At 44.8% G+C, this 16,960-nt stretch overlaps 1 protein-coding gene across 1 annotated transcript in view; it reads right to left on the bottom strand.

Moving 5' to 3' along the window:
* Frem2 (FRAS1 related extracellular matrix 2) overlaps window positions 1-16,960 on the bottom strand; it is a 128,526-nt gene that overhangs the window by 40,129 nt on the left and 71,437 nt on the right. The gene's annotated exons all lie outside the window — the stretch shown is intronic.

The raw sequence follows: 16,960 nt of genomic DNA on the forward strand, positions 1-16,960 counted from the left end.
GACCAAAAGGAGGGAAGGAATGAATGGCTGAAGCTCACTAGAAGACGAAGAACCTACGCAAAACCCAGGACAGCTGATTTGTCTGTGCTAGCAAATAGTTTTTATAAGGACAATTTTGCCGAGTGTAGTGGTTTGAATAAAAATGGTCCCCATAGGTTCTATATTGAATGCTTGCTCATCAGGGAGTGGCACTTCCTGAGAAAGATTAGGAAGTGTGACCTTGCTGGAAGAAACGTGTCACTGTTGGCCAGCTTTGAGGTGTCAGAAGTTCAAGCCAGGCCCAGTGTCTCTCTCTTCCTGCTGCCTGCAGATCTGGATCTAGAACTCTCAGCTACTTCTCCCTGTCTGCCAGCACACTGCCATGCTTCCAGTCATGATGACAATGATCTAAACCTCTGAAAATCTAAGTCAGCCCCAATTAAATGCTTTCCTTTATAAGAGTTGCTGTGGTCATGGTGTCTCTTCACAGCATTAGAACATTAAGACACTGCACCTCTTTGGTAAGCTTCACTCTCTCTCTGTCTCTCTCGCTAGCACTTGGGTTTTAAAAATCAATACTAACTGGAGACCTCAGTAAACCTGCCATAGACATATTCACATTACAGTCTAGAGCCAAGCAGAAAACACCCATTCAGTTCCTGAATTTGGCACTTAAGTATGTACTGCTGTACCGCACCTTGAACCGCAGTCACGCTCGCTCACAGACTTCATGTGGAACAGTCAGCAGCTGCTACTATCAATGGGAAGAAGGATGATAAAATAAAGCCCTGCTCCCTGCAGCCTCCACTCACTGAAAACACTCCTCGGCCCTTCATCCCTCTCAGACAAGAGTTCAGAGAACATGTTTAGTCTCTCCGCACAGGGCAGATAAGTCGAATCTAAAGAACGGGCAAACCTCCCTGCAAAGGGAGGTTTTCAGAGGCTGCTGCAGACAATGTGTGAAATTCCCAAAGGAAGCCAGGATCTCTCTTCATTCTTTGGGGTGCTCTTTTTAGGTTCAAGAGCAGAGGTGGGAAAGGCGCTCGTGCTAGGAGACTTCCTCGGGCTCAAAAAGCAGGAGTCAGACCTGCCAGGCTGCGAACACTTTCACTTCACCTCTGCTCACGGGGAAGTGAAGGGAAAGGCTTGGCAAGACCACACAGCTCACACACCTGCAGAATAATTCAAGCTCTCTTCCCAGAGGGGAGGAAGTGAACTTTTTATTATTTATTTATTTATTTGGTGTCTGGATTGGTGTTTACGGTTTCTTTGTGTCTCCTGAGATAAAAGGAAGAGGTGCCGGCTGTAATTGCTATCCAGAGCCTAATCTTACTGACTCCAGTGTGCCCAAGAACCATCAGGCAAGCAAACTCTGCAGATTTAACTAACTGTGTTTGCTTAAAACTGAATGGGATGCAAGTCTGTGCCCTATCTTTGGGCAAAGCGTCAACGTTGTCTTTGGATTTGGTGTTGAAAATAACACATGGGGATCGACTCTAACCTAGTAATCTCTTTGGAGGTTTCAGTGCTGCCCTGGTTTGCTTTCCATTGCTGTAACAAATAAGCACCATGACCAAAAGTGACATGGGGAGGCAAAGGGTTTATTTGATTGACAGGTCTGGACTGTAGCTGAACTTTGAGGTAAGACAGGGCAAGGATTCATGCAGGAGAAGAGGCAGGAACCATACATAGAGGAAGACTACTTTCTGGTTTGCTTCCCTGGCAGCTACCTTTCTAGTATTTCCCAGACTTATCTGTCCAGAGAGGTGGGTGACAGCCTCCCACATCATTCGCAATCATGGGAAGGTCCCACAGACAAAGCTGTGGGTCAGCTTGATGGAGGCAGTTCCTCTACTGAGATGTCCTCTTCCAAGAGCTGCCTAGGTTTGTGTAAATTTGACAAAAACTGACCAGCACAGACCTTTAAGGCTTCCTGAGTACTCACAAACCACTTCCCACAGGCATGTCAAGATCATTTTTTCCCCCTCAGGGTGGAGAGGGTTGGTTCCACTCCTGTATCCTTTTCTTTTTGCTTTGCTGTGATAAAATACTCACAGAGCAACTTTAGGAAAGATGGATTTAATTTGGTTTGTATTTTGAGGGGATACATCATGGCAGGAACATGCGGTAGCTAGACATGCTGCCTCCGCGTTCATTTGCAGAGCATGGACAGGAAGTGGGGTCAGTCTAGCAACCCTCAAGGCCCACTCCAGAGACACAATTTCTCCAATGAGCCTCCACTTACTAAAGGCTTTATACCTTTCAAAAAAAATGCCAACAGATAGGGACTGAGTGTTCAAACACACAAGTCTGTGAGGGACAGTCCACTCTCAAACCGCAACTCCTTCCTCCTGATTTCTCCCCAGTTCATCACTAGATGCAGCCACATCACCCGGTGCTTGAATTCTCCCAAGGAGCATTTAAAGAGACTCTTGACAGAAACAGTCAGCCCCAAAGGCAGTAACACCACACTTACCGTCTTGCTGGAAAGCTTCTAGTGCACCCCACTATCCTTAGGATGTCCCCAAACTCCTCACTATGGACGACAAGGCATTGAAACTTAGGGTCTCTCTCTGCCCTTTATACCCCGTGTTGGTCACTGTCTGCTCGGTAACAGCATCTGGGATATCGTGTATGTTCTGCTGCAGACTCTGGCTGTCTCTTTCAGTCTTCCCTTAGGAAGATGCTGCTTTGGGGACCATTTTGCCTTCCCTCTTGTCTCAGGCTGTAGGGGCAGAGCTAAGCTTCCTTTATTCATGTATACTTTCTGGGCACTTAGCTCTATCCATATCTGTCAGTGGGTGAACAACAAGTATCTGTGGAGCGAATTAGCAACAATGTAAAGATCATTTATTGCCCATAGCAACTGAATTAATGTGTGTGCCTCGTGCTGGAAGCCAAGTGCACTCAGCGCCAGGCAGTGGCAGTGTGCACCCCAGAGGCAGTGTGTGGTTGTTTGTGCCAGAGAATGACTTTGTAAGCCCTTCTTGATCTGGAAGTATAAATACAATCCTAAATTATTTTGGCTGGGTCCCACTTTTCTTTCCAGAAATACTTTAAATACATAAATCTATATCCTAAAAATGAGCTCCTGTCTAATATTTGAGAACAGTTTTCAAAATTTTTATTGAAAAACTTAAGTTCAAATGTATATTTCAAAGGAAGTTTAAAGGTCTTCCTCATCTGAAAGGCACATTTTGACATTTCATTCTCAACAACAATAGCTTCCTCAGAAAGAATCGAGACAAATCAGTACATACTTAGGATGCTGATAGTAATGGAATCTTCCAAAGGTTTTAGATAAGCATTAGAAGTGGTGAGCCTTCTCCAGAAAGATAATGTTACCAGTCTATTGCCAACACAGTTTCACCCCAAAACGGACCCGATCTGTCTGAAGGTCAACACACATTTTAAAGGAAATTTTAGTATCACAATCATGAAAAAATTTCACTACGCATTTGTACGATTAAGACTTTATAAATGGACTCTATGTGTTTGAGTGTGTGTGGGATATGCATGTGTGTGTTGTGTTGTGTGTGTATATTGTATATGTATGGGGTGGCATGTGTGTGTGTTATGTATGTATTGTGTTGTATGTGTGTCTGTGCTGTGGTGTGTGTGGTGTATGTGGTGTGGTGTGTGTGTGTATGGTGTGTTTGCGTGTGTGTGTGTGTGTGTGTGTGTATAATGTGTATGTATGGTGTGGTGTGTGTATTTACCATGGCATGCATTTAGTAACCCAAGGACACCTTTAGAAGTCTCCTTCCACTGTTGAATCCACATCAAACTCAGATTATCAGGCTTACATGACAAGCATTTTTGCAGGCTGAGCCATCCTTCCAGTCCAACACTTAATTAGTAAATTAATTAACTTCTTATCCCATAGTATTTTATAATCTACAAACAAAGGAAGGGATGGGAAACTTGCTGGTGGCAAATTCAAACCAATGGGGTGAAATTTAGGATTTACCAAACACTTTTTATTACAGCAACATTTCAAAAAGCTGCTCACAGATCTGCAACGGCAGCGCTCGCTCCTGGCTTCCCATCTCAATCAAAACCAGCCAGGACACTGAACATTCTGAAGGGTCTCAGGTGAATCGCATGCATAAGATTCAGGGTCAGGATACAGGAACACGGCACTGAACCAGGTGACAGACCCTACAGGGTGGAGGTTCTGAGAGGGTGGCCAGTTGCTCGATACTGACTCAGGGAGCTGCCCTGCAGACTGAGCCGGGTGGAACAGCAGCCAATGGACCAACTTGTCTCAGGGACAGGGAGGGGAGGGTGTGGGTGTTGACTGAGTAGGAAGAGGTAGAGGTGCAAATAGAAGTTTGCAACCTTGAAAGGACAGGATCTGAAACCTGGATTGCAGAAAAAGGAATGGTAGAGCCCTGTGAGGGCGGGGCTAGCCTAAGAGCTGGAGACCTAGTCAAAAGCAAGTGCCTATCAGTGGAGCGGGTTAGTAAGGATGTTAGCTGGGCAGCATTTTGATGGTGGAGGCCTTCGCTTCGTCACTGAGCCAAGCCCCACTGACTTCCCCAGACTCCACTTTCCTTTGCTAGCTTTTCCAAGACTCTTGCTTGATGTATTTCTTTAAAATTGCTGCAGTAAGACTAGCTGCCTCTTACCACGTTCTGCTCACACCTGTGGGTGCCTTGGAGGGCCTATGAAAGCAAATGGTTATTCCGGATGGTTACGAGTACAGAGGGAGCATCGCTAGGGGTTCTGAGGAGCTAATGGGACACGGTTTACAGTCATGAGCGTAATTATTTGGGGAGACCAGTTAAAAAGCCTTCAGTCAACATTACAGCTATTTTTACAAGGCAAAGGTTACAGAGAGGCAAACATCAAAAGCCAATCACAGGTGGAAATCAACCAAGTTTTTGATGTGGGTAAAGTTAGCTTCTTTCTAAACCCGTGTATCTTTCCCCTTCCAGACTGCACTGACATAATGTGTTTAATCCAAACTCAAAGGAGGGCTGGAGAGACAGCCCAGCTGTTGAAGGCTAAGGCTCACCACCAAAACGTTGAGAGTTCAGCTCTCAGCGCCTATGTCAAAGCCTGTGTGTACAGTTTCCCTTTGCTGGATATGATGGCATGTAATCCCAGTATTGGGGGGCAGAGGTAGGTGTATTTCTGCAAGTTTGAGGCCAACCTGGTCTACATGGCAAGTTCCAGGACAGCAAGGGCTATATAGAAAGACCCTAGTTCCAAATAAACGAATAAAGGAACAAGGTTGAGAGAGATGGCTCAGAGGTTAAGATTACTTCCTGGCAGAGGACCAGGGTCCATTTTCTAGCACACACACTGGGCAGCTCACAACAGCCTATAACTTCAATGTGGCTTACAACTTCAGGGACCCAATATATTTTTTCTACTTTTTCAGGCATGTAGTACATATGTGTATATCAAAGCGCAACACATACACATGTATTAAAAATTAAGGTAACAATCTTTTAGCCAGGCATGATGCCACAGGCCTTAATCTAGCGGTGAAAAGACAGAAGCAGGCAGATCTATGGTAAGCTTAGGGTGAGTCTGATCTACATAGCATGTTCTAGGCCAGTAAGGGCAATGTAAGATTCTGTCTAAGGAAGAAAGGAAGAAAAGAAGGAAGGGAGGGAGAAAGAAATAAAGAAGGAAGGAAGGGAGAGAAAAAGAGTTGGGATCATAAGTTAAGATTTCCGACTACCTGATGTAAAGGAATAGGTCTGGCTGTTAGTTCCTCTTGTGTGGGAAAAAACACAGCAGTTAATAGCAGTTCCTGCCATGGCAACAGTGCAGTCAAGGTGATGCGCCAGCTGCATTTGGGCGCCCGCCTCTTCAGGTCACGTCAAAATCTCTAGTCCCTATGCTAAGTTGTCTCCAGGGCTTTACCAGAGCTAACGGTCTTACAAGGTAATTATTTATATCTACTGTTGACAAAATCAAGTTGGGCCTTGGAGGGGTTAAATAATTTGCTACATAGAGCATAGAACAAGCAGGATTCGAACATGAGAGACTAATATAGTAAAATGTGGATTATTTTCCACTACGTAGCAATTTCTTTGAAGATGTTTAAAGCAATGAAGCAATAAACATACTTAGATGTTCATATTTTTAGAGTATTCTTTTTAAAGATACATAAGTAGAAATGACTGCGTGAAGGAAAAGAAAAAAAAACAAGAGTATGTTATGTGTGTGTTTGTATTAAATTGTGGAAATGCAATTCTCACTCAAAAACTAAAGGAGAGCGATGGAGACAGAGGCGAGATGGCGCTTAAAGCGACGGTACCTACGTCAGAAATCACCGAGCAGAAGTCATACACAAACACTTTTTTGCCTGCTAACTAATGATAAATTTACAAGACTTCAAATCAATAAAGCTCCGGCATGTGGCTGATCTGTTTGGGAATCTCAGCAGCTGGAGGAAGAAAGACCGTGACGAATAAAGTGTTAAACACAATCCGTGTGAGGTCCCAGGGATAAGAGTGTGTGGCTGACACCGGGAAAATAAATAATGTTGACCACAGACTGATTAAGAAGCGACACTTGGAACACGTCTGCTGGCAGCCAGCGGCGGTCCAGAATAAACAGCCCGCCGCCACTCCAATTCTGTTCCGGGCTCAAAAGGAATGCACTTTTCTTCTGTCAGAATCCTAGTGAACTCTAGTCAGGGTGGCTGGCTGTCAGCTCTGCTGGTGGTTTTTCTAGTCAGTGTAGCCATGAGAAGAGCTTCCCCCTCCAAGTTCTAAGCCCGGGACCTCCTGGGTCACTGTGCAAAGCCTCATCCCAAAGGAGTCACTTCTTTGGGTCTTGAATTTCTGCTTTATAACACAAGGACAATCCAATTGGACCATGTGATGTCAGATCACCTGAATTATTAGGCTATCACACTCTTTTGCCCTCGTGGGGATTGGAGTTTGTGTGTGTGTGTGTGTGTGTGTGTGTGTGTGTATTCTAGTTAAATCCATTTCTTTTTTTTTTTAATTTTATTTACACTCACGCAACCCACTCACTGTTGACTTTCTGTATTCCTGAGTAGAAGGTAAATGGGAAGAAAAGTCTCTCAAGAGGGAGCTGGAAAACCATTCTTGTTTCATAATTTGGTCACCTGCAGAAGCCATATACCAATATGATAAAAAATGTAGGGACTATAGCTCTTACATCTCATGGCAGACAATATATGCTCAAGTCCAACTGCCTCTAAAGCTAAGACTTTGCTCATTTAAAGTCTCTGATTTATAACTACTTTATTAATAAATGAATCTACAGAGAATAACAACATAAAATAGTAAAGCAGTAAAACCTCCTAAACTGAAGACAGCAGCCCCAGTTTACGACCTGAGGGATGGTCCCGGCCGAGCCCTGCAGGCTATGGAGTTGGGAGATAGTGCAAAGAAAATGATAGGATTGGAAAGATCCACAAACCTCAAATCCACTTTGTCAGGCTGTGTGTACGTGCCAATACCGTGGCTTTTTTTTTTTTCATAGGAAAAGCAGGATGCCTGTGGCGTGCTGCTAGAGAACCCGGATTTGGGGACACTAACGTGAGTTAGTCAGGAGAAGGTGGAGGGGCGTGGTGGGGTGGGAAGATGATGGGCAGAAGCAGCGGTGTGGTTGAGTCCGTGGCCTTGCCTGCTTAAGAGACAGCACCATTTGGCATGTAGGAAAAGAGACAAGATGAACAAAGAAATAGGCGGCAATGGCCAGGCCCTGCAGGCCCCTGTGACTGAAATCTTGTCCTGGGAGCTATCTGGTCCAAAGGTGTGGTCAGTTTTAAGAAGGATGAGAGGCTGATGAGATTTAATTTAATCATTTAAGTGATGATGCCTTTAGGGGCATGGAAGGTGGATGGACGGACCACAGGCAGCAAGTACAAGCATCTAGGAGCCACTTGAAGCTAGCTTGGCTGTTGTGTGAGCTGCTCAAATAAAGAAAACTGGTAGAAGGCTAAACCATAGGGACATAAAACAAATAAGGATCTCGAGTGGACGGGGAGAGGAAGAGGCTGGCATTGCTAGGTGCTTTCACTATGATGAAGAATACCAGGGGAGAGGGGACTGGAGAGATGGCTAGTCAGTTAAGAACAGTTCCCAACACCACCACGGTGGTGCTCAACCACCAGGAACTCCAGTTCCAGGAGATCTGACACCCTCTTCCGGCCTCTGCAGTCCCCGGGTATACAGTGGTGGCCAGATGTAGGTGGAGACAAAACACCTGTACATATGAAATAGGATTTATTATAATTACAAAAATTCAGGAGGGAAACCAGGGGAGGTCAAGGGTTAGTTGTGACGGCTATTGAAGCTTTTTCTCTGTGCCGCTTGCTTCTGGCCTCTAAGTCTAGTGTCCCGGAACCTGGGTGGTGCTGTGTGGCTGTCCTTTCCTTCATTAAAAAGAAAAAGGAAAATGTTTTTGATCTACAGCTCAATTCCTAGGTCTCCCGTAATTATGACACAGGAGTTTTCTAGTGTCTTTTCTAGAAAAGCCAAGGGAGAAAAAAATGTTTTGATCAAAGTGGCAATTTCCTGTCCCGAGAGAATTAATCAAGGGCTTTCTGCTAATGGCTGCCTGTTGAACCAGATCCAGGCCACACAACCTGGCAAGCCTACCAGTCTTGAAAAGAACAGGCAAACGTGTGAGTTCACGTTCAGCAAGGGCTCAGGTTCCATCTGTCAAGGGCACAGTGGTCCCTGGAAAAGGGCATCGCATCTTTGTGACCACGGTGGGCAGTCTAGATAGCCCCCTCCCCAGCCAAGATAGAACTCATGGAGCTCATACCCACAGGTACGGAGCAAACCCTGGCATTTCTTTCCATGTTAGCGCTCCTCTCCAGGGTCATCTTACCACACTACGGCTGTGGGAACTCTCTGGCTTTTTGTGTTTTCTTGCTTTTGAATTCTTCCTGGCAGTGAACAATCCTGAACAATTCCCCTTCAAGATGAGGATGATTATTCACAAAAATGACAGGAAACCCACAACGAGCCCCTTGCTGGCATTCTGACCCAATAGCTTCACTTTGTAACACATCTCCGGGGACAGTGAAACCAAATATTTGTGAAACACCCTCGCCCTCAGGGAGACAGAAGCTGAGATCTATTTCAGCCCTGTAAGAGGTCTGTAACAGGCCTGTGATCTCACTTCTTAAAAAGCATTTTCATAAAAAGCTACAGACCATTTTACTTCTTTTCGAGGGCTGCCTTCAGGGACTACTGGCCTGCTAAGGCAGCGCTATCCCCAACGGTGCAATTGTCTTCACAAAAGAGAGACTGTCACAGCCCAAGGGACACATGACAATGCCCACTAATTTACCAGCTGCCAGTGTGAGCAACGCCACTGAAGTCTTTTCTGTAAGGAGGAAGGGGTTCAAAGGCTTCCTTAAGGTCAAGGCCAAGTTTCCCGACCTTCAGAAAGCTGTCAATGGGAAGCCTGCCCTTATCATTTGCAGTAAAGTGCTCGGGTCTGTGGAGCTCTTTGTTCAGATTCTCCTAGAAAGGGATCTCTCTTCACCGCAGTGTTTTCAGCACCTTGGGAGCTTGCCCAACACTTACTAGGGGTCCAGGAAACATGAAAGGTTAGACAGAGCGGATTCTTAGTCTCTGTCATCTTGGCACAGCGTCTTGAACAACACAAGGAGTTAGCAAACATGTAAGGAAACAGTCACCGCCTGGACATCTGTGGGTCACTGCAGGGTATCTGGTGGGCACTCTGTGGTGAAGTTCCCCAGGAAAGCCAAGCCTGTGTTGAAAATTCTTCAGACAGGCTGACTGGCTAGCACTTCATGATTGCAGAGTGCAGGGATGTTGCGGACAGAAATCTAAAATTATCTTGGGGTGTCTTTAGCCCCCTTAATTTCTAATTACCACCAGCCTTTATCTCTGACTTAATATCCCTTTGACTATTAGGCAACCTTTGGAATATATCAACTCAGCAGACATTAGCTTCCACCTCCCTCAAAGCTAAGAATAAGACAGAAGAGGTTTTCCTGCTAGGCTCTCACTAGTCTACCCAATGTCCTTCCTGATAGATGTATTTGCTAAGCACACTGACTTACAATTTCCATTTATTCTGTGACTAATAAAAGCTCAGGCAACCTGACTGATGATAGAACCCGCCAATCAGGGAAACCTGGATTTATGTTTCAGGGCCATAGTCACTCATATTAATTAATTTCTGAATAACCCCCCCTTTTTTGAACAAAGCACAGTTTTTTTCATCCACAATACCGAAGTATACAGCTGGGCAGATTCCTCAACAGAGTGAGCAGCGCTGGCGTATAACCCACACACCTTCCCATGTCCTTGAAGTACTTTGCAGAGTATTGTAGTACCGGGTACTCATAGGTGTTTTGTTAGTAGTTGAGACACAGTACTGTTTGAAGACCAATGACTGGGGTTAGAGAGATGTTCATCAGTTAAGATCATAGCAGGTTCAGTCATAACACCCACATGGCAGCTCACAACCGCCTGTAACTCCAGTCTCGGTGTATCCAAGTGCTTCTTCTGGCTTCTGAGGTCATTGCATGCACACACAGACACACACCACACACCACTCAATCACATAAAATATAAGCAAATAACTTTTTGAAAAAAGGCTAGAGATAATAAAAACCACTCCAGAGAAGGCATCAGAGTCCCAGGAGCTAGGGTCACAGATATTTGTGACTCACCCTATGTGAGTCCTCTGCAAGAGCATGTACTCTTAAGCTGGGCAGCAGTGGTGCATGCCTTTGATTCCAGCATTCAGGAGGCAGAGGCAGACTGATCTCTGTGAGTTCGAGGCCAGCCTGATCTACAAGAGCTAGTTCCAGGACAGGCACCAAAGCCACAGAGTAGCCTTGTCTCCAAAAGAACTCCCCCTCCCCCCCCCAAAAAAAGCGTGTGCTCGTAACCACCGAGACATCTGTCTAGTCTCTGAATGTATTTTATTATGAAATTTCCACAAACCCACATGGTGGTTACAGTTATCTGGAACTACACTTTCAGAGACTCTGATGCCCTCTTCTGGCCTCTATGAGCACCAGGCATGTGGTACACAGACACACATGTAGGCAAAGCACAAACACATATAAAATAAAATAATAAAAAAAATCAATTAGAAAATAAAACCGGGCTAGAGAGATGGCTCAGTGGTTAAGAACATGTACTATTCTTGCAGAGGACCTGAGTTCAATTCCCAGCGCCTACATCAGGCAGCTTACAACTGCTTGTAACTCCAGCTCCAAGGGATGGCCCTAACCTCAGGTACATGCACGTATACAGACATAGACATATGCACACATAAATAAATAATAATCTAAATACTAAAAAAAAATAAGAAGATGAAACTTTCCCTCGATAGTTCTAAGTTTACAAGTTTTAAAAGTCTGGTGTTTGGAAAGTGGCTACTGGGATTTATGTGACTTTTTCTAGCACTGAAAAAGAACTCATCACTGCCTGAGATCCCAAGGATGAATGCTAGTAATCTGCTGCCAGGGTTTTAGTGGTGAGAGGCGCAGATATTTACACTCTTGACATCTGCAGGGATAGTGTCGCCAGAGCGCGCTCTCGAGTGTGGAAGAGATGGGTATCAGGCAGACCGTGCTGCTCCGAAGAACACAAACCAAACACACGACACTATGTGTCTGAAAGAATCTGACAAGCGAACCGAAGCCCAGCACTGCAGAGATAACAGTCTCCGCTGGCTGGGTTCTCAAATGGCGTGCCAAAGGCAGTGCCGTCTTCGTCTTGAAGCAACAGATGGCACTGACGTGGTCTCCCCAGGACTCTGGAGGGCTTAGAGTCGGCAGAGAGGGAGCCAGCATGGCTCGACTGTGACTTATTGGAACATCTACACCATTTCAGTCATTCTAGGATATTTGGAGGTTGGAGATATACAAAAGAGCAGAGAGCTTCAATCTGCAAGTTCACTACTAGGGCATCCAAAATCCTTTGAATCTTGCAGTAGAAGCAGAAGGCAACTGTGTTGGCTCAATATTTTCACCACCAGTAGGATATGAAGTGGGTTGTCCAGGTTAAATGCCAAGCGTTCTGCAGCTGTGCTGGCTCAGCGCTCAGCGACTGTTCCCCTTAGGTGAGCTACCTAAGCACAACAGAATGATAGAACACAGGCATGCTGTGCCTTCTACAAAATGTATGTGTGATAAGTGAAAAGCTTCCAGAAACTAGGAAGGCACTTGTTTTAGCACTGGCTATGTGTTATATATGCAGCACTAGAAAATCAAGTGGTATTTTTGTGGCGGGCGTTGGGATCAAATCCAGGGCCTTTCACACGTTAGGCAACTGCTCTACTACTGAGTCACACCCTTCTCTTTAAACCCTGAAAAATGAAGACAGGAATTAACTTAATACTGTAGACAGCTTTTATGCAACAGCTCCGCCTGAACCTCTCCAGCCCATGCCTGCACACACAGGTTCTACGATCCCAGAGCTCACTCTGGGTAAACCGGTTCTGGGTCCAAGCGCAGTCCCCCTGGGCTTGCTTTCTTTGTGGGCAGCAAGGTCACTGTTCCATGTAAATTATACAAAACATTTAGCCCTTCTCATAAAACGCTCTGGAGTCTTTTCCTTTTCTGGTAATCCTGGTGTGATGTTCTCAGGCGATGCGCAGAAGGGATCCAAATGGCTGCTCGCCAAGCTTGCGTGTGTACAGTGGGGAAAAATCTCAGTGCTTCTCCTGCAGTGAGTAGTGAACTGTGCCTACAGACTGGGAAACATCAGGGACCTCCCAGGCAGCCAGGTCTTTGGGGGCTGCATCAAAGATGCCCCAACTGATACAGACCCCACTCCTGCAGTTCAGCAAGTGTCCCTTGCTACTTGGGAGCTTTCCCTTTACACGCGGCCTGTTGACTGCTTGAGTGAGGTACAGAATTAAAGAGAGAGGGCTAGAAATTGGGGACCCAGAAGCACAGGTCTTCCAGTGGCTAAACCTGGGGAGGCCTAGACCCTCTCCCTCCACCCTTCTCCATCCCTCTCCCCTCCTCCACCTCTTCCTCCTCTTCTTCTTCCACCTCCTCCTCTTCCTTTTCTTCTATTTCCACTTTTTCCTCTTCTGTCTCCTCCTTCCCTTCCCCCACTATTTTTTTTCTCCTCCACTTCTTCCTTTTCCACCTCTACTTCTTCCTCCTCCTCCACCTCTTCCTCCTCCTCCTCTTCTTCCTCCTCCTCTTTGGTGACTTGCCCCCTCACATCCACGGGGGCTTTTCCCTCCCCTCTTCCCCCACTCATGTGTTTGGAACAAATGAATACATGCTGTAATTCTGCAACACCTATCCAGAAATCATAATTAAACAAAGATTCAACACGAGTCTTCATCAGGAAGTAGTTAAAAATTTAACTTGATTTGCAGAAAGACATAACAAACGCATTCAGTTCCAGTTATTTTGAAAAGAGGCAACGTTCAAAAATCAGTTTGGATTATATAATCTCATAGAGAAAAAAATACATTTTCTCCCTCACGTGAAGAATCTAGCCAACAGTAAATATATGTATACATGTAAACAGATGTATATGTGGATACAGTATATATGGAAAAGAGAACAGGAAAGGCGAAGTATTGTGGGTGAACCTAACATGGGAAATCTGGCCCTGCTCCTCAGCGGACATATGGTGGTGTGGTTGGGGGAGAGATTGCTCCCTTCGAATCCTATGACAGGTGGCCCTGAAGGTGTAGGAGTGGGAGAAAGACCCTGAGGGCATGACAGCAGGAGAACTGACCCCTCCCCTTGCTCCTCAGACTACCCAGGCCAGTGCTGGAGAGCTCACCCTGGTGCTTAGGACAGCGGAGAGCTGACTGTCTGACCAACCCTGCAACTACCCATGCCCAGAACCATGGGCTGTGAGTTGAGCCACCCCAACATCTACCCATCTGTGATAGCACACGAAGTGACCGGTCCTTCAGGATCTCCATGCCATAGGACAACAGCAGGATAACCAAGAGGAGTTCCAGGGAGGTCCCAGCATTGACAGTGTAGTAGAAACCGGAGGCCTAGAACCAGACCAATGACTCTCTGCAGTGAACATGTCTAAGTAAAGATACATGGATAAAAGAATTTACTGCATGGCTCACTGTGTAACACTACAGCTTCAATGATGAGATTTCCTTTTTCTGTTTTTCTCTTAATTTTTTTTTTTTGCAAGGGGAGACTTTGCAAGGCAGAAGGCAGATACAAAGGGACAGAGAAATGAATGGGATGGAGACACATGATGTGAAAGTCACAAAGAATAAATAAAAAGAAAGGAAAAGGAAAAGAAAATAAGTATTATGGGACGAGGAAGGACTGGATGCAGGCCATGGATGGACATGAGTAATGAAAGAGGATATAAGTTAATTATTTTTCTACTTCTAAGCTGGGCATGGAATTTTCATTTTTGGAGGTGGATAAGTTCATAAAAATACATTCAACAGTGAAAGCGTAAAACCCAATGAGATGCTCCACGGATTCAGCTCTGCGTGGCTACGCTCCTGTAAAAAAGCCTGTTGAGTTTACAGTCCTTGGGTCTGGGTTATTCTGGTGTGTGATTTTGAGTTGTCTAGTCTTTGGGTTTGGGTTATGTTGGTGTGTGATTTTTTTTTAAACTTACAATCTTTTGACTTATAAAGTTCAAAATAAATTAAGTGTGGAAAATTCCTTTACACTGTGTGAATATATGTCGCTGTGATTGGTTTAATAAAGTGGTTGACTGGCCAATAGCTGAAGGGGATAAGGTTAGGTGGAAGAACCAGACTAAGGACAGGCACATACATGGTACACAGACATACCCACAGGCAAAACACCCTTGCACATAATAAAAATAAAATAAAATAAAAGAATCTCTTTTCCTACATTGGTTCTCCTAAATTCTTATCATAAGCCCATACATTGAACCACCCATAAACTTTTGGGCCACAAACTTTTTAAAATTCCTCTCCTCCCTTCTTCTTACACAGAGACCTAGTCATTCTGGGGTTGGTGTTCATTCTTATGTTTAACTTCACCTCCTTTCCCTCTACTTCCAATGTCTGTCTTGGTTCTGATTTCGGTTAATTTCCATTGTCTTATAATCAGTAACCTTTAAACCCCACTCTGGTATTTTCACAATATTGTTCAAAAACTTCCCCGCTCTCTCTATGCAATAATTCAGACCATCTTTTTTTATTTGAGGCATCTTCAGGTGCATCGAGTCCATCTTCCTGGACTCACTGCCCATGAGGCTCACCATCTTCTACTGAGTCAGTTTTTAATAGACTTCCCTAGAGATCATGTTACCTAATTTCCACAAAACGCTATGAGCAGAGACAGCCGAGCCGTATCATGCTTCATGCGAGGAAAGTAGGCTGGAGAGCAAAGAGAGGGCTTGCTTGGAAGGCCAAGACCCACTGGCTAGACAGGAGCAGCATGGATGCAGAGCCCAGGACACTGGCTGTGGAGCTTGGTGGAAAACCTTTTTTTACTTAAATTTTTATTTTGGGGGATTTCATACCAGAGTATTGTATTTAAATCATTTTTGATCCCTCTCTCTCCCTTACACTGATTCCTATATTTCCCCCAACTATCTCTCCCATCCATCACCTTATCTTTATTATTATTGTTATAGTTGTATAATAAATATAGACATATGCCTATACAAATATAGCCTGCTGGGTCCATTTACTGCTACTAGAATGTAGATGTGTTTATGACTAACTGCTTGGGACTGAATAAGCAGTCAGAGGGTTTCTCCCTGGAGAATACTGATTCTCCCTCTCAACAACCATTATTGGCTGTATCTCTTCACCAGGAGCTTTCTTAAAACACTGTGGCTGGGACAACTGGGTTCCTCAGGGCTTCATAATCCATTACTCCCTTTGATTTAGCTGTGAAGTCAAACCATAATTAGCCTTCTGTGGGACAATGGTCTTGTACTCTGTAAAGATTTGTCACTTGTACTGGTTAAATAACATGCTGATTGGCCAATAGCCAGGCAGGAAGTATAGGCGGGGCAACCAGAACAGGAGAATTCTGGGAAGAGGAAAGGTTCAGTCTGCAGTCAGTCGTCACCCAGACACAGAGGACACAAGATGAGAATGACTCACTGATAAAAGGTACCAAACCACGTGGCTAACACAGACAAGAATTACAGGCTAATTTAAGATGTAAGAAGTTGTATAATGTCACAGAGGGACAATCTAAGGTTAATTTTGGACATTTAAAATACTGGCTCTCTAAGAATGATTCAATTTGAAATAAAATTCCTATACTTGGTTTAAATACAGAACACGGCAGAGTAGATGGCTCAGCTGTTAGGACGTATTATGCTTTTGCAGAGAATCCAAGTTCAGTTCCCGGCACCTACCCGGACTGCTCAGGTCCACTCAGAGCCATCTGTAACAATTACTGCAGGGAACCCTGACCACCACTTCTGGTTTCCTTGGGGACCTGCACTCAAGCACGCCCTCATCTGCATAACTCAAAATTTAAAAAATACAAATACAGGACCCTTTATTAAGTGAAGCAGTAGAGGAGCAATTTTTAAAATGAAGGATGTTATTTAAACTCAGGAGAGCTTTTTTATTTTCTATGCCTTTTGTCAAAAGTCATTCCTGAATTTACGATCAGTGTTTTTAAACTTTTCCAACCACAAAAAAGGCTTCATTCTGTAATTCAGAGGACTTTTAAAGGCAAAACAAAGTTTTGTGTGTGTGTGTGTGTGTGTGTGTGTGCTCACGCACACGTGCCTGCGTGTGAAGGAGACGACCTGACAGCTTTGTCTCACGCTTTCTCCTTCACCTTAGCTAGCCAAGACCTTTCTTGGCAGATTGTTTTCAGTCTCCTGAGTTTTAAGATTCTTTTGGTTTTTGACTCTCCTGCAGCTTCACTCTGACAGCAAGGACCATCCATCCTCTTTGATCTGCCATGGGGAAAAGGGAGGGAGACGGGAACCAGTCCATGGGAGGAGAGGGCATTGCTGTCTGCTTCACCCTTAGACTGCATCACAAGATCATTTGCAGTCTTCCTTTCTCTCTCTCTCTCTCTCTC

The sequence above is a fragment of the Alexandromys fortis genome, unplaced genomic scaffold (genome assembly GCF_014885135.2).
Source record: "Alexandromys fortis isolate MF-2015 unplaced genomic scaffold, M_Fortis_MF-2015_v1.1 scaffold_15, whole genome shotgun sequence".
Lineage (NCBI taxonomy): Eukaryota > Metazoa > Chordata > Mammalia > Rodentia > Cricetidae > Alexandromys > Alexandromys fortis.